Source organism: Pezoporus wallicus, unplaced genomic scaffold, assembly GCF_028554395.1.
Source record: "Pezoporus wallicus isolate ANWC-B61680 ecotype Strahan unplaced genomic scaffold, APGP_CSIRO_Pwel_v1 contig_3488, whole genome shotgun sequence".
NCBI lineage: Eukaryota > Metazoa > Chordata > Aves > Psittaciformes > Psittacidae > Pezoporus > Pezoporus wallicus.
Window position 1 is genome coordinate 319,360 of NW_026635397.1, and position 23,930 is coordinate 343,289.

The 23,930-nt window shown below is 44.5% G+C and overlaps 1 long non-coding RNA gene across 1 annotated transcript; it reads left to right on the forward strand.

Moving 5' to 3' along the window:
- Window positions 1–1,403: 1,403 nt before the first annotated feature.
- LOC130605987 (uncharacterized) lies at window positions 1,404–23,930 on the forward strand. The gene is made up of 3 exons (XR_008973848.1): window positions 1,404–1,604; window positions 2,152–2,229; window positions 23,794–23,930. It is a non-coding gene; the product is annotated as an uncharacterized LOC130605987 (long non-coding RNA).

Here is a 23,930-nt window from a genome sequence, read left to right on the forward strand (position 1 = left end):
ATCAGGCTTTGTCTATTAGGAAACATCATTGCCCCAGTTCCAATAGCTAAGCTCTTCGTGGATGCCCAGAAAGTACTGGTTGTTGTTGCACTGTCTGTGTAATATGTCCTCCCAGGAAAACGCCGTTCATTTAAAATAGTGAGCCCCTTTTTAAACCACGGTTTGTGTTTTGAGAGCAGGTCAAATAGCAGACACTTTGATTAATGCAGCATCGAAGTATTGCAACAACAACCAACAAAATCACATGCCTGTGATGGGGTGGGAAAAGGTATAAAGGACAAACATTAAGGGCAATTCAACTTTGTGGGGAGGTGGGGAAACAAGCAGGAAAGATCATACCTAAACTGAAAGCCAAAGCCAATGCTTGCAATTGCCAAGGCATCAGCTAAAAGGAAAAAACAACTCAGCTTGCAGTAAAATCATGTATGAGTCATGATGGGCCAAGAACAAGTTTGCTTTCTTTTCCCCCTCATTGAACAGATGATGATTAAAAGATAAATCATGCTTGGAGTCAAATCGAGTGATTGGATTAAAGTTTAGCAGAGTATTTAGAGACTGTTTGGGAAGCAATGGAAAGCTAATTGAAAACTTACAATTGTGAGACCCTTGAACTCTCCAGCTCTTAATAAAACACTACTGCAAAGTACACAAGTGTTCCCTGTGGGAGAGATTCCTCTCCACAAGTGCTTTTATTCTTCAGGTATGTGGAAAAATGGTATTCATTTTCTCTGCAAGTTCACCAAAGGAAAGCGTGTTCATGATCGTAACTCAACTATTGCTCATGATGCAGTAACTCAATCTATTCAGCTCACTGAAAATCAGTGAAGCAAGACAAAGGAAAGTCACTTCCTTAAAAAATGAAATTTTAAACACTTCATTCTTTCAACTAGTCTTTGCTTTTCTGAGCAGCTGGGATTCCAGAGTGCCTGCCTGCCTGCAGTGGGCTGAAGTGACTCCGGAGCCTTAAGGACTATGTAAAAATTCCTTCTAGATGTGCTGTAGTAGGAAATGTCATGCTTTATTTGTCCTAATAATATAAGTGCATTCTGGAATCACCCCCAGTTCTTAGGGAATGTACCCAGCCTCCAGCTTCAAAGTATTGTCCTTCTTGATGGAAATACTAGTGAAACCCACAAATAATAAACTTCCTCATGTCCACACACACACGCATGAGCACACAGAAATGAAAAGCCTGGTTCTTCATTTGGCCTCTGTAACAAAGAACAGCTTTTTCTTGGTGAAGCTGCAGAAAGGCTGTAGTCAGGTCCATTTGCCCCCTTGTACTTACAGATTCTTTATCTGAATATTTACTGCCCTGAAGGAGAGGAGATCTTAGGCTGCAATAGGGCATTTTTCAGCCAGAGCCTGGTTGTGTGATGATCCCCATGTTCTGTCTTTCTCTCTGCCTTTTACTTGGTTGGTGGCCTTAACATGGCTCCTTTTAACTTTTCCACATAGGTCATGTGTCTTCAGCCTCCTGCCATTCCCTTTCCAGGGCTACGTTTCAGACCATATCATGTATTCACAGCAGAGCAAGCTGGTACCAGCAAGAGTCTAACTCAAGCGATTCCAACCTCTACATGAACTACCTCACCTTTCCTGAGGTAAGCATGGACATCCCCATAGTACATGGCTTTGTGCAACTTGGCTGTATCTGCTGTTGACAGATGAAGACAAGGCATGTGGGGTTAATGTTTTGAATAAATTCAAGTTATCAGCCCAGGTTAAAATCTGGTCTGTTGAAGAGTTCACCTTATTGCCTAACCATTGCCCCCCACCAGTGAAGGTTTCACTGAGTGCATTGTTCTTTAGCATCAGCATCTCATATGCAACAAGCAAAATGAACATATTAAAATAGACATAAAGCAAACCTTCTATTTGTGCTAATTAATGTTAATGCATACACCAAAATGAGAAGTTCACTATAATAGTATTGCTATGTGACATGCCCACAAAAGCTAGCCTAGCATTTGCTTTTTCTTAACAGCTGTAGTTTGATCTTTATTAGAAAGCTTTATTATGTCTTAAAGTGATTAATGTGTTCTGGGAGGACTGGGTAATAAGTCAGCAGTCACAAACTATAGGACGCTCCTTGGTGGATTAAGGGAAGATGGATCAGGAAGATTAATATGTTTCTAGCCATTGCTGCAGATTCCGAGAAGTTTCGTCTCAGAGCTCAAGAATGTGGGATGGATGCAGCACTGGAGGGGACACTAAGTCTTGCCTAAGGTCAGTTACATGCATGCGACTTCTCTGTGTGGATCTGCCAAGAACATGTTAAAGTGATGAACACTATAAAGATGCTTTGGGGGTGATGGTTCTTGCAGGGCATTGGAAAGAAGTGGGAAGGCATGTATTGTGATGCTTGAGATGACAACCATGTGAATGATCATCTTTCATTTGGGGAGCCTGTAGTTTACAATGATTTTTGGTCTGAAGTATGTTGGGAAGGTGCAGTGCAAAGATATGTGATCATGTCCTCTTGAATGTGGCTATACTGGCAAACCGAAACACTTCATACCCATGTTGGCTGGGTGATGTGACAGGCTTAATTAGCAGTCATTGGACTCAGTATGGTAGCAGTCTGAGAAGTGCTATGTGTTCCTTATAGTACAACATATTGCAGGTTTGCTGTGTCTGCTTCAGCCATGAACAGATGTTCACTCTGACTATTTTGTAGCAACAGGACGAGAGGTGATGGGTTTAAAATGAAACAGGGGAACTTCAGGTTACATATAAGGAAGAAGTTCTTCTCTGTGAGGGTGCTGAGGCGCTGGCACAGGGTGCCCAGAGGAGCTGTGGCTGTCCCATCCCTGGCAGCGCTCAAGGCCAGGTTGGACACAGGGGCTTGGAGCAACTTGCTCTAGTGGAAGGTGTCCCTGCCTGTGGCAGAGGGTAGGAATCAGATGATCTTAAGGTCCTTTTCAGTCCAAATTGTTCTATGATTCTACTCTGACTTCTCTTGCTTGCAAAGATCTCCTCCCTTTGACTCTGTCCTGCAAAATCCAGCAGTAAGGGCAACCAGAGTGGGGTTTGCTGTGCAGCCTCTAGCTTCATGCTTTCATTTCCAGAACCATGGCATTTATTTAATGGTATCTATTGATTAGTGGTATCTATTGATACCACAGCTAAATAATTATTCAATCTCAAGGTGGAACATTTGAATTGACTGAGCTCGTAATGTCAAAGTTGCCTTGCATGGGAAAAATGTTCCTCCTTGCTGTGGGGAAATGAATACCGGGGGGAGCTTGATCTGGTCTAGAACAAAAAGGAAACCTACCCACTTTCTTCAGAACAGGCAGCTTTTCCTGAGCTTGGAGAATACCTCTGGTGCTCTGAACTAGTTAGCTGAATATGGACTGAGATGCTGCAGTGCTGTGTAAGAGCTGTAGCTGGGAGTAGCTTTGATGTCCCCTGTGTCTGAGGCCATGATACCTCATAACGTGGCATTTTATCAAATAATGTGTAGGTCTCTTTTCATTAGTACTGCTGGATTTGATGAGATAGGCTCTCTGGGTGCTTTGGCTCAGACCACGGTTTGTACTGGGTGTCATAAAAAAGGTATGCATGATTTCAGTCTCTCCTCCCCTTATAGGGGTCTCTCAAGCCTCTGCTTTAATGAAAGTAACAATAATTATACCAATAAGATGATATGTATTATCCTAAGGGTCTGTAATCTGAGTGGTAAGCCAGGAGCCTTTGTGTCCCCCTGAGAGCTCCTCTGTCAACTGCTCTTAATATTCCTGTGCTCTTTGCAACCATTATGGTTAGCAAACCTCCATGAGGGGAAAACTCCTCCAGCTACATGCAGAAAATAAGACCAAGAAGCTGAGCAAGACCACATTATGTGGGATGTGGGAACACAGAGCCCTAGACGAATGCTAGGAGGACAGCACAAATGTCTTCCTCCTCTCCTTTGACAACATGTTTGATTACATGTTGCACAAACTTGATCTAGTTTGGTTTTCCCCTTTAAAGCATAAGGCAGATGTCTAATGAGGCTGCAGTGGGGTTCCAGCTAGTGTCCCTTGGCTGTATTTGAGATCTAAATCTCACAATCAATAATATTTATTTTGGAGGTAGTCAGGCACCTGAACAAAAGGGTGGATTTAGACTTTACTATGGGAGTGGTGGGACACTGGCACAGGTTGCCCAGGGAAGCTGTGGCTGCCCCATCCCTGGCAGTGTTCAAGGCCAGGTTGGACACAGGGGCTTGGAGCAACCTGCTCTAGTGAAAGGTGTCCCTGCCCGTGGCAGGGGTTGGAGCTGGATGAGCTTTAAGCTCCCTTCCAACCCAAGTCGCTCTATGGTTCTGTGATTCTATGAATTAAACCTGTTGGGCATCTCTGTGGAAAGCGAAACAAGCGGGACAAGAGTATTACAGGGGGTAATATGTGTTTGCCTTTGGGAGAGAAAAAATTCTCATAGCTGCAGGAGCATAGAGTTTGTGCTGTATTCATGTGAGCCCTTTGGGAAAGCAAAGCACGTGTACTGGCCATTTCCTCAAAGAAAATATTCTCTGGGAAAGCTAATAATTTTAGCAGGGATTCCTTTCTTCCTCTTGAGGAGAGTTAAATGAAGTTATGGGTCAGGGAGAGAGCATCTTACAACACAGGAAGAATTTCCGATGCTTGAATGTAGTCCCTTCATTGGAGAAGACCTGGTCAAACTGGCAGTCCAAAATGTTTCCTTTATTAAAGGTTTTATGGGTGCTTTTTGCTAGTTTGCAGAGGCTGTTAAGCCACTCTGAATTGGTAGGACTCAATAGATGGAACTGATAGAAAGCTTACGATTTTCCTCCCACAAAACCAAACTTCCCAGTTATTTCCTACATACTTGTCCAGGTTTCTTGATACAAATTCTGTGTAGTTTCCAGCTGTGAGTGGCATTTTCCTCCTTACAGATGATACAAGGGCTTTGCCATCTAGGCTGATGAAATGCCAGGACAAGTCTTGTATGCTGCGGTCCTTCTTCATTTGTATTCTCAAACCCACCCCAAATCCCTTTTCTTCTGAGATAAGAGACCGAAAGCTCTCTGAACAACTTGATTATGTTCAGACCTCCTCTGTGTAGGAAATGGGCAGCCAATAGCTCTCTTTTGGGCTGTAATTTCCTCACTCAGAAATCACCTTAAATCAGAATCGAAACTCGATGAGGAGCATACATTTGCAAGTGAAATTAATAACTGGTTGTTGAGTTTGTAGTTCCCTTGAATGAGGGAGCCCTTAAAAAGGCACTGGGTAAAAAAAAGGACTTATGGTGGTAACAGGGGCCAGAAGCTGAAACTAATCTTAATGAAAAAGGATATTCAACGAGCGGCTGCAGGGCTGTAAAGTCTGCCTGCTCAGATCTCCATTGGACCATGCTGCTTTGCGTCCCCATTTTTGAAAGCCTTATTTCCTGAGAGATTGCATGATTATTATTTTTTAATCTAAAATGTATGGCTGAAAGAAAAAGCATTCAAAAAAAACCAAAACCCAACTGGCAATGCAAATGGGATCATTGAGCGGTCTCCTGGAAATGCTGTACGTTGTGTTGCCCAAAACGTGGCATTTATGGAAGTGACCAGCAGGGAGGAAACAGAATTGTTCTCATGGCCAGTGTCAACTTGGATCATCAGGCGACACCGCAGATCTGGCAACTCTGATGGAAAAGAGAGGCTTTCCAGTCCGGTACAATCCCGCTTCACAGCGTCAGCCCTTGCGTAGGTTGGGTTTGGTGAGGATCAACAGCTGGGTGGGACAGCATTGTATAAATCTGGCTCTTTCTTGTCTCAGATTAATGATCTTCAAATATGGTTTTCAAGAACACAGACTCACTCACACGTAAATAAAAAACAGAGGGAAGCTTTTAAAAGACTCAGATGCTTGGTATTCCAAGCAACATTAATGCAATGCCTTGCGAAGACATCCCGTTGAGTGAGAATAGAGTGGTCCTTCTCCACCTTACCTTTTCCCTAACGTATCTCTCTGAAGGGATTCAAAGCTGCTTTTCACACTGAGCTCTTGATCCCAGTTTCCTGGCTCTGACTAAATATTTAGCCTTCATTTAGCAGGATCCTGCAAAAGACAGGTGCCTTTGGATAGTGGTACAACCTGCCCAAGGTCTGAACCAACCCCTGGAGTGGTCTTTCTATCAACAGGTGAAAACTAAGCCAGTTTCTTTGACTTAACTTAGCTGCTGTAGGGAAGCACCCATAGCTGGGAAGGATGGACCCAGGTCTGAGCAACTGTGGTCCAGGAGAATGCACCCATGCAGAGGTGCAGCAGGCTGAATCTTGCACAGCCAAGGTAAAGAAGATGAAGCTGTTGTCACATGGCCCCTCTTTCATTTAATAATTCATGAGCCTTTGCTGAAACAACCCCACCTGGTCTGGTCAGGCCGTGCCAGCACCACAGGCCAAGATTCAATGAAGTTGTTGTTTCCAATTAAAAGCAAGCGTACTACAGCTATAGAAACTAAGAAGCCCACATCTTGGCAAAGGATGGGCTTGAACGCCATTTCAATGCAGTAACAATGTTAAAGCTCCATCCTGTTCCCATTGAAGTTGGTGGCAAAGCTCCCATTGACCTCAGTGGGAGTAGGATCAGGCCCCCATATGTAAACACGGATGGGATGGATCTGCCAGGGTCTTACTCCTGGTCTGGGGTCTGTGGATGTCAGCAGTGCTTCCACTGAGGCAATGTTAGTGGAGCAGTGGCGTGGGTCAGGACTGGAATTGTGTCTAATCAGTGCCCCGTGGCTCTCCGTGCATTTATCAAGTGGAATTTCAGGCTGAAAACAAAGGGATTGAAAGGCTGAAAAACAAGGCAGGAATGTGCACTTGGCAGCTCTGCTAGCCAGATGTTTATTTCTTTTTCCTTACTCTTAACAATGACTAAAAAACTCGTGAACAGTCTCAAGCCCAGCACAAGGTCAGCTTGAAACTAGGTAAGAGGTGTCGCAACAAGGCGGAACGAACATCTGGGAATGGAAAATGTTAATTTATACCAGGATCCAGTCCTGTGGCTCAGAAAACACGGCCGAACCTTCAGAAGGCTGGGTACATGCGTGCTTTCCCTTCCTAGAGCAAGCCCCATCGCTCGTGCGAAGCTCGCATGGAAGTTTGCAATATTCCCTTTGCGCTGTTGTGTGAACTGCTTCCAAGAGCAGTTCGGCTGTTGTGCTGGAGTCAGAGCAGAAAGAAGCCAATATTAAAGCAAATATACACATCCATATAAATATATGCACCCATTTCCTGGGAAATACATCCCTAAATGATGAAGCAGCAAGTTGCACGTTGTAGTTCATGGATCTTTCAAGAGAGAGAATAGCCCTTGTAGAGTTAGTCTTATTTCATTACGTTGCAAAAGTTGCCTTTCTGAAGAATCCCTACTTGCTTTTTGATAAAACCAATCCAAAAACCAGGAAAATTACTGGGTGTGAAGCAGCAATATAATGCCCTAAGGCTGCAGAACAGTAAATTGAATCTCTGGGCTCTCTGCTGTGTCACCCCTGACAATATGAACTTCTTCTGCAGCATCTCCCAAAGACTGTTCCCAGGACCAGCATCCTTTCACAGAAGAGCACCTCATTAATCAGTCTGCAGAATATCACAGCAAAGTAGATAAATTAAAAGAAAAAAAGAAAAAGGAAGAAAAAATAAAAGATTATTAATTTTTATTAGTTGGGAAACTAAGCCAAAGAGGTAGAAGTGACTCATTCATAACTTATTCATTAATGATAGGATTAAGAGCTGAGCTCTTGTTATCTGACCAACTGGCTTATTTTCAGATCACATCTGTCTAGTAGTGACTCCACAGCCAAGCAGAACGCTTGGCCAGGAGGCAGCATTTTACTAAACTGGTGTGTTTGAGATTGTGATTGCCTGACCTTACTCTTACTTAAATCAATATGGAAAACAAATCACCTCTTGACAGCGTACTATCAGGTACAACCATTTTCTCGTCGAAAAGAAATCAGATCTATTTAAGCTTGAGTTCTATAGAAGCACTTCCTTGGGCTTTATGAGCAGTGGGTGAGTGAATCAGTTTGGTTTAGGTTTGTAAGAAAATAGTACTATCAACAGGGTTAGGATTAGAGTTAGGGCCAGCAGGTATGCATCAATGCAACTCATGATAGCCATGCAGTTTAATATGTGTGAGCTTGGCTTTAGTTAATTTAGTTAATTGGCTTTAGTTAATTTAGTTAATTTAGTTAATCTGTGAGTAAAACTGGACTGCACTGCCTGAGGCTAACCCTGGACAAAATCAAGCTCTAGTCTCCCAAATGATATGCTATGAGGGCAGTTTCAAAGTGGCAGGAGCCTGGAGTATGCTTTAACGATAGCAACAAATCCCAGCAGCTCTTGGAAGGAGAGGAGGAAACTGTATTATGAAGTAATTTCTTCCTGAACATCCAGTAGCTTGCAGGTCTGCTTAGAGTGTAGAGCTGGGAAAACCTGCCTCACCACAGGTACTGGAGCTCGCACAAAGAAAGGTTTCTTATCAGACCTCTCATGTGCCTTTTCACTTCTGAGCTGATTCCTCTCTGTCTTCAGTGTAACAGGCATGTGGAGTATCATGGACTCTCCTTATGCCACCTACTGGGCTCAGAGACGTAACTAACGCGTCCAGTGAAGAGCAGCTGTTGCCTGGACCAGTTCAATACACAGAAGTATAACAGAAAAAAAAATCATTCTAGAAGAGTTCCTGTGCAAGAGTTACTCCATTTTCATCCATGATCCAGCAGGATGTTGGATGTGCCTCCAACCTGGAAAAGCATTTGCCTTGTGATGTACCCAAGCCTGTCCGTCCTTGTGGCTGAAGCAGCATGTTTCCTCAGCCTGTCAGCACTGACTAATGCCCTCAGCACTGCCTAGTGCCATCGAGCAAGTGCATTTAATGCACTTTGAAAGGGATCCCTTTCTCTTGCAATTAGAGCACTTTGCAATCTAAGCTGGATGTCTCGATGGTGGAATGTGCAGGAGAGGTACAGGCTTGGTTTTGTTCTGTGTTTGGGAGGAACACCCTCCAATGCTGAGGCTATAATCCTCCCTCCTCTTTCTGCTCGCCAGATCTCTGTCTCTCTTCAGAACCATATTGAAAAGAAATCTTTGTTTATGGAGTTTCTGAAAGCTTCAGGTTTGTTTTCCTCCCTCCTCCCTCCTGCCAACAGTGGAAGTGCCAAAACATAAAAAAAAAGAGGCATTTCTCTTGGAGTTGCCGGCCATGGCTGGAAGAAAGAGTGCAAGAAATATGAGGAGAAATCTGCTCCTGATCTTCCCAGCACAGCCTTGCAGAGTGGAGGGATGCGGAGAGTTCAGCAAAGCATCTGGGCTGCTGGATGCCAACGCAGCCTGTTTTCCAGCTGGGGATGGGTCATTACTCCTTTCGATAAGGACAGTGGCACGCAAAGGCGAAGCCAGAGGGAGGACTGCTGGATGCTCCAGAGGTGGTAGCCATCTGCTTGCAGATCTTCTGCATGTAGAAGCATTGGTTCAGTCTGTATTTAGCACAGATGTTAAAGGCAAAACCTTCAGATCCATGTTACGGGCCGCTTAAGTGGCTCTGCGGGCTTCAGTGTTGGGCTGCCTTGCTGCTGCAGTGTGTGGTCTTAACCAAGCCCCCTTCTGCCACCTGGTTAAAATGTTTCACCATGCTCAAAACCTGCTTTGGATGCAAAGCTTCATTGCTCCTTTGAAGATCTGAGGAATGGGAGAGACCCAGAAAACAAGTTTGATTCCGCCTTAATGGGCTTCCAGGTGGAGTTAAGCCTCCTTGTTCCTGAAGAGACATTGGTGGGAGCCAGTGAGACATCCAAGGAAAAGTGTTGAGTCCTTCCAGGAGACTCATGGCTTAAGGACTTAAAAGGGTCAAAAAAAGAGATGAGATTTTGTCAGTATGTTTCTTGTATATGCAGGAAGACAATGGGGACACTGTAAGCTGGTAGCAGCATGGTCTTCCTGTGTCTACCTGTTGCTGTGGGCAGCCAGGAGGTGAATGCATTTCTCTGTGTGAATCTTTACTCGATCTCACTCTATCTCCTATTACTATTATCTCATTTTATGGCTTTCCTTGGCTGCAATCCCAGTATGATTCTTTTGAAGAGATCTTCAAGTAAACTGAGGCAGGGGCACCATCTTTAGAGGTGGATGTCTGGAGGGATTTGCTCTGTTTTATTCCCTTGCAGTATTAAGAACTGTCAGGGTTGGGCTTCTGCCTTTCTTCCTTTGCCAGCCAACTCTCCTGCTACCTGCCCCACTGGAGAAAGAGGTTGTTATCTTTAAGCCATCATTCAGAAGGCTCAGAAAGTCATGGGTCAAGGCCTAGATCACCTTCTCTTCTTAACCCGTAACTTCACTTAACAAGTAACTTCACTGAGCTGTACCCTTGCAAGCTCCAAACACTGTGGAAGAAGAAGGGTGAAAAGTTCAGCAAAACACAATCCATTTTACAGCAGACCTGCAAAGCACAAATATTAATACCAATAAAACAGGGAGGGGGTTATAGGGGACTTAAGTTGCCAGTGGCTGACACACCTTCAAATACTTAAACTGTGAGCAAGGCTTTTAATCCACACGCAATAAACTGCCCTACTTCCAGCATCAGAAGAAAAGTGCTTTTTTTTTTAAGTTAGATTATCACCAAAAAAAAGCCAAAACCCAAAAGAAAATCAAAACCCCCCAAACTTGACATTGCTGAGCTTTCCTGTAAACAATCAGTCCGGATATATTTTATGATGTGATTTATAGAGAGTTTGTTTCTTAAGACTCAAAGCAACATTGCTATTAAAGTATAAAAGATGCATGTTTTGGTGGTGGATGAATGCCATTGCCTTTTTCCCTAGCAGGGAACCTGCTGAGTGGGTTTACGCCACTTGGAAAGATTAATTCTTCATGTGTGGGCATTCATTGGCAGCCTTAAAGCAGCACAGATTCCAATGCCATCATTCTTCTGGTCAAGGGTAACACCACAGCAGCTACTCAAGCTAAAAGATTAATTAATGAGTTGCAAGACAAGGGGAATGTGCTTCCTTGGAATTCCAGCACCGGTTTTGCTGATTCTTTCTTCTGCAGACATTTTCACGTCACTTTCGCAGCACAGATTTAGTGTTACTGTTCTCTGTTCAAGTCATGGAACAGATTAGATAATCCCTAGGCCTTTTCCACCTCTAACACTTGTGGTTCTGGTTAAATAGCTGTCAAGTTCTGAATTTAAAAGAGCAGAACAAGCCAAGGCTTTTGAGGTTCTGCTGGGAGGATTACAACTTGTAACACATTTCATATCCTTCCAAAAGTGCCTGCACTTCTGGTTTTCCGGACAAAAAGTGTTATTCAGCTTTCTGCAGAACTTCTTTGTAGTTCACCACACGATCCAACTTTTCTTTCTGCATGAAGATACCACTAGCCTGCTCTGGCTGGCTTCAGAGGAAATCAACCCTCCCTTTCATTGTTTCTGACTGAAGATGTTTGCCTGTTGCTGGAACAAAACAAATTTCCTTACACTAAAATATTGCATCTGCCAATTCACTTTTAAATGTGGCTCTTGGAATTTATAGAAGAGTAAAAGGTCCCAGGGAAGTGAATTGTTGTCTTGTAACCTTGCCAAGTCTACATAAAAGAGCTGATAGGTCTTTGGCCTACTTGCTTTTATTATGATCTATAGGCTGCATATAAATGTTGTCTCTCGGATAGTGCAGTTTAGGGCTGTGGAGTTTTCAAAGTAGGTTAAGGAGCTTTTCACTTCCAAATCATTTCTCTGAACTTGGTTGGCTGCTGCTTTTTGTAGTGAGTCATCACAGTGAAGAAGCAAGTGATTTATGGTGTTAATGTAAATGCCAAGGAGTTACCAGGGTATGAGATATACACATTGGCAAAATATCACTGAATACAACAGGGTTGCACCAACGTAGCTGGAGAACCTGGTCTCTCACCTGGAGAGTCTCTCTGGGTAGAAATGATAGGGGGTTACAGGATGGACAATTTCTCTTCCCTTGACTTCCAAAAGATGTCCTATTTTGGTCTGCCTTCTGCTGGGGCCCAAGTAATAGCCAACAGAGCATTGCAATGAACCAAGAAGCCATGTCAGGTCCTTTCCAACTCTAGCTACGATTCTATGTCACGATGGTGCTGTTTGGTACTAGAACACAAGTATGACTTCTCAGAGGTCTGATCAACAGACTTGCCATTGGCCAAGTGTTGAAGTTTTTATTATCTGGGTCTTTCTTCCTCTCCTGGTGTTGTTTACAGCAAAGGAATTTCAGCCTTGTCCTTTTGAGAGCATTCTTTCTGCTATTAGATCTTTGCACAGCTTTAATAGCACTGGTTGCTCCTCCTTATGTATATCATCTCTGATGTTAGAGCCTAGCTGCACTAGGTACACTATAAACACTCCATTGATGCAAAAGATATGTGTCTTCATTCCTTGGGAAGGAGAATGTGACAGAAAATTCATACCTGGGAGAGAAGCAGTCGCTTTTTTGAAACAAGAAGTCTGATATCTTTGTAGGTTTGAGCTTGGACTCTACTTAGAGACTATGAATTTGGTGGAAATAGAATGGGTTGCCCTAGTGTAGGGATGTGGCTTTAGAAAGCTCTTGTGGTCAGATCTTTCTCTTCTATAAGGAAAACCTTGAAGAATTTGCTGGTGAGCCTTGGTCTTTGGAATTGTGCATGTCTGGGGGAGGCTTATTTGCTTGGTATCTGGATTTGAGGTTGTTAATGCACCAGAGGCTGTAGCCAGGCAGAGAGTGTGGTTTTGGGGAAGAAGAGGTTGTGGGTTTTGTGTTAGCAATATGCCATATTAATCAACATGGAACATATTAATATTAATTATACTATTTGTATTATATTCTGCTATCATTCTTCTTTAGCATTGCTGTGAGCAGTCTGTTTGCTTGCAGTATAAGTACATGCTGTTTGGTTCTGATGGGACTGTTTTTTAGTAAGTAGCCTGTGTCTGTTGTGAAAATGGGACTCTACATGTTTTTTTTTCCTGTTCTCTGGGTGATCAGGGTGTAATGTGTTGGGAATCAGGAATATCTGGGGACAATGTGGGAAAGAGGCTTGCATACGTGACAGCATAATCCATATGCTTGCTTTAGTTTCTAGATCACCTAAACTTGCAAGAACCATGTTCTGAGTGACCCTTGGACAATCTGGACCATATTTCTATGCAGTCATAGATGTCCACCTAGCTTTGGCTGCAAATCAGAGTAGCTCAGGACACTTAGCATAACAGGAAACAGATTTGGGAGACACCAGTTCACAGACCTTAATGGTGGACCTATGAGATATTCACAGCACTTCTCCCTCCCATCTCCATCACAACAATTACAATTCTGATTCTTCTCCTAGACCAGACCTGGGTTCTCATTCAGAATAAGGAGTTGGTTTCTCAGTTTTGTGCAAAAGCCCACGATTGTCTTTCTCAAAATGAAAGCTTTGAAATGGGGTGGATATCCTGGCTAATTCTGTAAGTATATTTGTGTTCTATGAATCAGATCTTCTCTGAAGCTGAGACCCTCTTTTGTGTCTCAAAAGATCCTATGATGGGAAAACATAGACTTTCCAGACTTCTAATGTGAGTGAAACTGTATTCTTGTTACTCAGAAGGAATGTATTGCAGAAACTGAAAGTTAAATTATAAGGATATTAACATTTTGGGATTATAAACACAGCAGATGTTTCTCTTACAGCCAGTTTGCATGCCACTGCTCTGTAATTTTAATAACAGAGAGAATGCATATGTAGCTTAGCTGCAAAGTTGCCTCATGCTCCCTCATCTCCAGAGGTGTTTGGCATCAGTTTAACTCTCTTCCTGCTGAAAGCAATGGCAGCACAAAACTGCTTCTACCCTGCATTTCCTTGCTTATATTCTGATAAAGGTGTTTTTTTCATTGACTTCAAGGAATGATGCTGATTTGTTGCTTGGCCAGAAAGAATTGGCTTCTTCCTTCATGCTTTTTTTCAACAATCCACATGCATCACAGGGGTGGAGGAAAAATAATTGGCCTATAACTTTGCACAGCTCAGGGAAAGCATACAATTAGCATTGCTGCAAATTGCTCCTGGCTGAAACTGGGGGGGTTACAAGTAGAAAAGCCAAAGAACCTTTAAAGTAGGAACATTTCCCTGTTTGCCTGGAGGATGTTTATGATCTTAAGCCATCAGTTGTATCTCTGTGTCTTGTTTTCATAATGGAGCATCTCTTGAGATTTCTTCCATTGGCATTGTCAGTGTTAGCATGGGAAACATCAAAGCAAAGCGAGATAACTGGCAAGTGGCATGGCAGCATGAGTAAAAGGTGAACACTCAGTGAAATGGGGCCTGCAGGTTGTATGTTCCACATCAAATGCAAGCTCTCCTGAGCTTTAAAACCAGAGCACCATAAAACTCTAGGTGACTCCCTTAATGAGTTTAAAAATCATTCTCCCAGGCTTGCTCCCCGTTGTTCAGGCAGCCTCTCACCTGCGATGGAGAGAAGCAGCAGGCTGCAAGGAAGGAGTGAGAGGGGAGAGCAGACACAGAGCAGGAAGGAGACAGAGGCAGCTGGCAGTCCCACAGGATAACGTAATTGCTCCGGGGCCAAGGGCCAGGTGCAATGTTCAAAGGAGGCTGAGGAGGGAGGTGCCCAAATCTCATGTAAAATCATTGCAAAATGGGCAATTATTTGCTTTAGGCTTCCATGCTTCGCAGTAATCGCTGTGTGGAGGAGAAAAGGAGTGTAGCTATCTTGGGCACTAAACAGGGAGATGGTATTTCAACCTTCTCTCTCTTGAGCAGCTTGGTGAGCCCAGCTCTTTCCTTTGCAAGCCTAGTTTTGTTCCATGTGTCCAAAGCGGTTCGATTGGCAGGGATCATGCACAAAAGGAGCAGCTCATTTGAGACACAGAGCCAGCTTGAACAGAGGCTTGTATGGGCTTCTTGAGGCCAAGGGGCTGGGAAAAAAGCAGTCCCAAGGGGTCCAAATTGTGTATTCACTCAGCTCTCCGTTTGTACCCCGATGTGGTGGGAAGTGTCCAATCCTGACTCACCCCATGGCAGGGAATAAACCATACCCTAACCTTGACCTGTTTCCTTGTGTCACTATAATACACCCTAGAACAGTTGTAATGTCCCTTGTTCTCAATGAATGCTGCCAAAGGTCTCCCAAGAACAAGGAGAGCCAAGATGTATTTCTAACAGAAACAGAGAACTGAGGACCTGCTTACAGCTGGAGTGGGCTGCCAGGCCAGATGTACCTGAATGCTTTTATACTAGTGAAAAGCATCACAAAGTGTAACTATTTTCCCCTTCCTTTAGTTTGTTTTCTCTCCTCTGCTTAGGAGCACTTCACAGGCAAAAGATTGTGTGTCTCTGGGGAGTGAGGTAGAAGAGCTAGCAAGGTCTGAAGTGGTATGCTAAGTGTTGGGAGGATGGGAATAGATGTGGCACTCTTCATTCCACTGCCCCAGTAAATGCTAGCTGTGAGGAAGAGGGTTTATGACCAAATTAGTTTATGAGTGTGAGCAAGCAAACACTGAGTGCAGGAGTTCCTGGACATTCAGTGGGTTGGACGTGATGCCAATGACAGGTACTCACTGCTCTGCATAAAGAATGAGAGTGGTGTAATTGGCACAAAGGAACAAGTGTTAAAATCCCAAAGGCATGATCCTAAACCAGCCATGGCCACTTAAAAATCAAATCCCAACCACTCTCAGAAGCATTTCTCCCCTTGCAGCTCTGCTCAGGGCTTCCCTGGACAAGAGCAGCCTCGCATTGTCTCCTTCCATGGATACCTAACTGGGACTTCTCAGAGCAGCCAGACCATGACAGAGCAATTTACTGCTGACTTTGCCTAGGAAATGAGAACCATGCCCCTGTGAGATGGGTCTGCTCTGCTCCTGCTGCAGCTCTGGGGACACGGGTAGAAGAGGAAGGAGCTCCTGCAAAGCACATTAAAATAGGGGTTGAAACTGGATGATCTTAAGGTCCGTTCCAACCCAAACCATTCTATGATGTGTGCAAGAGTTATGGCATTGCCTTGAAGCAGGCAGGAGGTACTTAAAAGGTCATTATAGGGAGCAATAGCCCCTGCATAAGGGAAGGAATATGGCCTTAAAGAGAGGGCTGTCCACTGGCAGCATTACTTGCAATGTAATGGCAATGACCAGGGCAGCTTTTTCAGATATGACTGCCTTGTGCTGCAATGTGAGTCCTTTGGGGGACTATGTCTGCAAACGAATGCAAGTGGAGGATCACAGTCTCCACAGAAGGAAGGCAGGCAGGCAGATGGAGCTGTCTGATAGTTGTAGAGGCATCTTCCTGTGTGATCTCCTTGTGTGTTGGATCTACGTAGCAGAGGTTGAGAGGCTGCTCATATCAGAGAGCAGGAAGATGTGGAAGAAGCTGGGGCATCAGTTGGAGTCAGAGCATCTCACAGCGTGCCTCATTTCATACTTGTATATGAAGATTAGGCACATTAGAGCACTTAATTCCATATTTTTAATTGGGGTAGGATTCCCATCAAGCCTTTCTTTTTTTCCACCTGCCTTTTATTTCATTTCTGGCTCTTTATGGCCTCCCTTTCCAGCTGCTTACTATTATCACCTACAATTCTAATCCCTCCTTAACTGCTCACATAATCACCCCTTTATTTGGCAACCTGGATTCATACCCTTTGATCCACAGGTTATCCTTGTATTTCCTGATTTTAGTTTGTTCTAGGGCACCCAGTGGTTTCCAACATCCTGGGATCCTTGCTTACTTTAGCCTATCCTTCTTTGCCACAGCATGGGAACAAAGTACATGTAATTGACCTTCACCTCTTTGCTAAGAGATGGGCTGCAGTTTTCATGACCAAAGGGTCGTTTGAATTTGGTGAATCCCCTCTCATAGGTTATGAACAGGCTGCAGTGACAGTTCTGCTTTAGTTGCTGGCTTTCTTCTTACCACTTCAGTTGTGCAAATACATGGAGTGATCTGAAACTCACTCCAAAGTAACTTGGTGAACATAGGCCACATTCCCATAAAGGCAGAAGGAAAGCTAGGATCAACTGCCTGCCACCTAGGATCTGGGCAAGTGGGGCTGAGGTTTGGAGGATTTTCTGAGTGTTTTATACAGCAGAGCTGCTACCCCTTGTTGCCAGTGAAAATCTCTTGCTTTTTACAGCTTCCTCACTTGCTTCTTTGTCTGCATGGCTTCTACTGGGGAAGTTACCAAATCAACACACTGGATCTTTTACTTGCTATCTACCCTCTCACATGAGAGGCTGGTGAGTTGATTGTTCACATTTTCCTGGTCATATCTTCCCTTGCTTTTTCTAGCCAGTGGCTACTTGCCAAAAGGACCTTTTTAATAGCTAAATAATGGAACTGTTGCAGTTGGAGCTGCCTCAAAATCTCAGTGAGTTTTAAAGGCGGAACCTTAAGGCAATAGGGGAATAATAAGATATCATTTGAGGCCAAATGAAAATCTGTGGAATCATGAAGTTATTTGTCCTTCTCCACCCTGCAACCAATTCCTAAAATGGTCTCTCTTAAACTAAACTGAACCCCCATGTTTATAACCAACCTTCTTGACACTGTGAATGCCCATGAAATGGTGTAGCAAGCCTCATGTTTACGGCTGGAAAGAGATTAATGCAAATGGTGGGAGAGAGTTTGAAACTGGAGAGACAGCATCACCCTGATCAGGTCTTTTACTAGAAGCCTGGAGGGCTGGGGAGGAGCAGGCAGGTTGGCCCATTTCTTTTATGTGAACAAGGGAACATGAGCTCCAAGTAGGGTAGATGGTCAAGTGATGCTGGTTTGGGATCTGGGAGATCCCAGGTCACACTGTAGCTCTTCTAGAGACTTACTAGTGCGAATTTAGGCTAGTATCCAAGATATGACAATTAAAAATACTATTCATGTGAGTAACTTGCACCCAGTGGAGCAGGGTCACCCACCACTCATGAGAGTCTGTTCTGGGCCCCTTCAGCTCCTTTCAAAGAAAAGGAAGAAAAGAGAGAGAAAATACAAATGCAGCAGGGACACTGAATTTCCAGGCTTACAGCCTCTCATGGCTTTTAAATGGTTCTTACTGCTTTACTTCCTCTTCAAATGCTTCAGGCAGCCTTAGAAAGTGGTGGCTGAAAGGGTCCAGCCACAGAAGCTGGCAGCGACTCACTGTGTGCACTTTTCCAGTTTGGATGTAAAAAAAGGTGTTTGACTTTTTAACAGGGCATGTCTGCCTATGGCCAGCTCCCTGCAGGAAGCCAGGACCGGGTGTCCAAGCCCTTTCGCCATAACTAATGTGGATTCAACTAACCGTATCTGCTGTCAGTTGCATCTGTCCAGCTGTTACGCTGAAATCAGTGCTATTTTTCTTGTTGTAAGTTTAGGTTAACACTGAAGTCCAGCATATTTGACTTGTACCAGCCGATGTGTGGGCAGGTTTCGGACACCCTTACACTGATTATATCAATGAGTAGTTGTAGAAGTCAGCAGAGAGCAGGAGGGAGGTAAAGCTCTTTTGGCTTTATGTGAGCATTACGTCAGGTCTGTATAAAGTAGGGCTTGATTTACCACTCATTAATGTCCATGCTAGTATCTGCTTTGGGTATAACTTGCACCCACCAGGTCTGGCTTCCCTCAGTGATGGATACACTGGCTGCAGCGATGCAACACGCTGCCTTGCAGCATCTGCAGCTTTTGAGGTTTTGTAAGCAAAATACAGAAAGAAAACTACAACCACTTGCCCTGTGCTGCAAAAGGAGGTTTCCTTGCTTTCTTGCAGTTCTTCACTCTGTTCAGTGACTACAATGCAAGCATTCACTGGACAGTCTCATCAAAGTGAACAGTGATCTTGTGCAAAGGGAAGGAAAATTATGCTTGAAAGGTGATTTGGAGCACATCAGGACTGTAAGAAATGAAGGCAGGAGCTAAGGGTCACTCTTGAATAGCCATGAAACTTACCCCCCGTTTTTCTCATGCTTCATCCATATGGTTCCAGTTTTACTCCTTCACAATTCTCACCTTGCAGCCCCAGCTCTGCCAGTCCCTTCCAATGGCAACAGCAACTGTCAGCATGCACTCAGGCATGTTAAAGTGAATAAAACCAGGTACATCCTCCTTTTTTTGTGGCAGTTGAAAGGAGGAGTGTGGGGGGAAGGCACTTAGTACAGGCTCTGTGAGAGCTTGGGAACAGGCAGCTTCATGTTTGTGGCACATGCTGAAGCTGTTTTCCCCTAGCAATGGGGTAGATAGCACCTGATGGACTGATGCTTGCTCTCTCAGTTTAGGTTTATACCCATTCTTTAACATCCCAGTAGCTGACAGTGCATGTGTGAGCACTCTGGTAGGACACCTGGTTACTTCACTGGGGAACTTGGATACAAACAGCTGGAGAAGCTGTCAGAGGGAGCCCTCCCCCAGGGATGAAATCTGACTGTGGCTGAGGTGCGCAGAGAAAATGGCATTTAGGCATCTGCTGGCACAATTGCTTCACTTCCCTGCCTCCCCTCCACATCCCCCCCGACCTGCAGTGGGTCTGGGTGACATCTGAAGCATATTGCTGTGAGGTTTGAAAACCCTTGGCACTGAGGGAAGTGCTGGGTGGAAGATAAAGCCAGCGGTACCTTTTCTTGTGGTGTGAGTCAAAGCCTATTGCAGGTTTGGGGTTCTTGGGCAAGGGTTTTGCAAGAGAACATGTTTTGCAATTTCGGTTTTAATTGTTTCCCCTGTAGACAAACATGCTTAGCTGGCTCACCACAGCATGTACCAAGAATTTGTTCTAGGACAGGATTAATTAATTACACTGTCAACGTGCTGGTTTTCCACCACAGTTCTGCTTCGTGGTCTCCTTGGGGAAAAAGGCATCTGCCCAGGGAAAAATATTTATGGTAATGGGCCGGCAGCAGTCTCCTTTTCCTCAGAAGTTACAATTATTTTAGGGAAGAAAAGATGCTTTGAACGCATTCACAAAGGTTTTAACCTCGAACTTTGTGGAAGTGGTCACAGTTTAGGAACCCCTGTGTATGCCAGCAGCAAAAGTCATTTTGGTTACCTTTTGCTCTGACTTGAGGCAAGACCCAGAGAGGTGACTGGAGAAAGTACTTGAAAGAAAACAGTAGAGGATGTTCAGCTTTGCTCATCCTTTCAAGTGACGTGGCTGAGAATAAACCAAGGCACAGGAAAAAGCAGTAGTCAGCGTCTGGGAGAGTGAAAAGCGTTGGGTCAGCAGGCAAGACTTGAATGGTATTGGCCAAGGAGTCATGAGAAGGACAGCATTTCTCTTTTTGTCGGTCAGACTCAAAGCCAAAAGCAGGACAGAGGAACTCTGAGTTTGTCTTGAGGCTTCTTCACCTCTGATAAGAGAAACTTGTTAGAGCAGTGGCAAGAGAACAGGCACTGCAGTTCTCAGAAGGGAAGAATGGGCAGGAACAGAGGTGGGGGACCACTAGCTGTGCCTGGAGGACAAGCATGCGGCTCAGGATAGTGTCAGGCAGGGTGTTCATGCTACAGTCATTCCTCTCTTTCCTAAACTGGAGCCCGTGAGGGCTCCTGCTCAAAACATTCTCCAGCAGCTTGTGTCTTGACCTAAAGCTTTCCAATGTACCAAAGGGAGAGCCATGGGTGTCATCCCTGCTTGACTCTGTGAGGAACCAAGTGGGCTCCTCAGGAGAATGACACTTCACAGTCAAAAAGTGGTATGAAGAGGAAAGCAAGTCTCTGCTTTGCTCCTGCCTTCTTGTGTGACTGCAGGCAAGTCAGAGAGGGATTTTCCATACCACTCCTCATGTGCCTGCTTTCACTCCCTATGGAATAATTGGAATACTTTGGCTATTATCTTAAACTGAAGCTCTTTGCCTCTTCACAGTACTCTTGCTCCATGTCTGGACAGCTCCCAAGAACATGGATCCCCATTGGAGCTGTGGCTTCCCTGTGATTTTTCTCACTATCATGTGCAGCCAGGAGTGTCCTGGTTTTCTTCAGCTGTGCTGAGGAGGACAGGGTGCAGTTCAGGGTGCTTGTGGCTCGTGGTCCTGCTTGTATTTGGATCTGATACCGTGGGTAAGTGGGTCTCTGGGGATGCTACCTGTATTAGACCATTGTGCTAGAGTGCCCTAGATGTACAGATGTTGCATGCAAGTCTGGCTATGTTGTTGAGCCTGATAGATACCTGGTAGCAGCTGCCCCTACGATGGTGAGAGTGAAGGCTTGGAAATCTGGAATGAAAGGCTAAAAGTCACTAATTCTACCCAGTCTAAACTTTGCAGAGGGCAAAGAGGACATCTCAGAATCTTCTTGCAGCATTGGGTAGCTCTGCAGTGATTCAGCTTGCTGGACTTCTCCAGATTCTCCTCTGAAAATAGGTCCTTGGCATGATAAGTGCAATCTAAGTGCAATTAACACAACTGCTGCTAATAACTGGGTTTGTTACCTGTTGGGTTTTGATGGTCATTGTTATCTCTTTACCACCCTTCCTCCTCCGTGTTTCTTTCCACATGTCTTGGACTATGAATGCCCTGGGGCTGGAACCCATTGTTGTGTTTGTACACCTTCTGCCACCTTGACTTAAGCTTCAAGGTATCGCCAACTACAGGTGGCAGATAATGGTTATCTGTTGACCAGAAGGGAGGAGGAAGGGCCACATTGAAAGTTTATTATTCTGTTGAGTTCCTCTTCCATATCCTAGAAGCTGTGGGGCAGCCATTAGAACAGCTTTCTTTAATCTATAGATCATCCAGTCCCAGTCTTCACCCAAGTTTCCCACTTCTTTTTCACTGCACATGCTCTTTAACTCAGCTCTTCTGAAGTCTACTCTCTTGTCACATGTGACTTGCATTAGCTCTAATGAGAGCTATCCATGCAAATCTCCCACTCAGCTAACAGTGATGGTTCCTGGTTGACAAGCTAATTTTGTCCACATGGAGAGATTTGCAATTAGATGGCTTTACAGCTCAGTAAAATTAAAACTTACAAAAAGAAGTTTAAAAACTTATTTGTGGACAACAGGCCTAGCACTTGCAAATGCTAACTGCTGCACAGGGATTGATGGCCCAGGAGAGACCTGTCAGTAGAGACAGGAAGAGTAATTAAGGGAGGAAGATCCTAAAGATGGCATTCAGAAATGCGCAGCATTACTCCTGCCTTTTTTAGGAACAGAAAACATCCAAGTATCTGTATATGGCAAATATCTTCCTTTATGGGTATGTTTGCAGGACCTGTTGCACCTTCTGCTACATGTCGTGTTGTAACGATCAGGCATTGTCCTTAGGGATCATAGAACCCCAGTTGGAAGGGACCTCAAGGATCACCTCATCCAGTCATTCATGGCACAGTATGACCTAGAGTAGATGCCCAACACCCTGTGTAGCCAAATAACAATGTAAAGATCCACTTCTCCCCCCAACTTGCTGAGATACCTCTCCATCTGGACTTAGCCAGGCCATGTTCTCCAGCCGTGCCCAGCACACCCAGCAGACATGCCCAGAGTGTAGCCAAGGACAAGAATCCCCATTCAGTGATAGTGTGTGAGATGCCAAACTGCTAGCAGGTTGGGAGTGAGAAAATGCAGCAGGAAAGCAGCCCAAATCTTACCACAAGCCCCCTATCACATTACTGTTGAGCCTGTGTATTGCCATTACAGTGGCTGGCCCACCGAGTGTGTCTGAAAAGCCTGCTTGGTCCCTGACAAAGGAATGTTCCCAGACGTGCTGCAGAGACTTTGCCCACTGCGTGATGTGGGCAGCATTTGGTTCCCTTTATTCCAGAGAGGAGCGTTTCACCCACGATTACTTGGACACATCGCAAAAACAGAAAGTATTACATTATGAAAGTCACTCATTTAGGAAAGTCATGCAAAAAGTCATGTAAAAATGTGAAATAAATACAAAAGAAACCCTGTATGAGATCCAGCTGCATGAAAATCCCCATAAATTGAGCGGATTTCAGCGCTGAGATGAAGTCATGCAATCAGGAAGGTTGCGATGCCTTGAGGAATGACACAGCCCAACATGCAGCCCACACATAGCTAGCTTGCCCTATGCCACTGCAACAGGCAAAGTGAAATCTTGCAACCAGCAGATTCTCCCAGCCTGAGCCCCTCCTGTCTCATCTTGGCTGCCTATAGCATGCAGGGCTGGGGATAAAACTGGACTTGAGGCAGGAGACCCTACATTCTTTGCACCCCCATCCTCTTTCCAGCAGAGGTATCCTTTCCTAGGTACCAAGAAGGGACTTTGCTGGTCTCCTGACATCTCAGGGAATCCCTCTGTGCCCCCACAGCACTTGGACTTACTGCAAGACCTATATTGTCTATCTTGTCTATACTGATGTATATTGCATTAAAATCAGTAAGGGATCAGCTTTGCTTTCATCTGCGTTTGCATCCCTGGTGATTCTGCATGATGTTTCTATGTGTCACCTCTTCAGGGAGGACTGAAGCACACGTTTAAAAGTGTGAAGTGAACCCTTTTCAGATATAAGATGCATCCAAGGCAATATGAAATCTATTTCATTCATCAGGATTAGTTGAGGGCCAGGATAATTGGGGTGCTGAACAGATTCCATCTCAGAGTGAAGCTGATAGTGCTGTTGTGGCAATGGTCTTCCTGAATGCGTCTGTATTTTCAACAGTACAGCTGGTCCCAGGCCTTTTTTCACTGCTGCTTTAGCCACAGGGCTGTAGACATTGCTACTGGTATTGCTCTTGAAATGCTATGACTGTCCTCACTCAGCCCTCATGTTTTGAATCACTGTTGCTTTGTGGGGTGAGAGGAAGTTGTTTTCCATCCCCTGGATACTATTAAGAACTGTCTGATTATTATTTCTCTGTTTCTTTTCAGACCTAAAATGCTGCGAGTAATGAATGTGCTAAACCTCATACCCCCAACAACTCAAGGAGACAGAACATCTATTTATACAAATACAAAGTGTCCCCAGCATTCATGCAGCACTAGAAAGCTAACCCACAGCCCCAGAA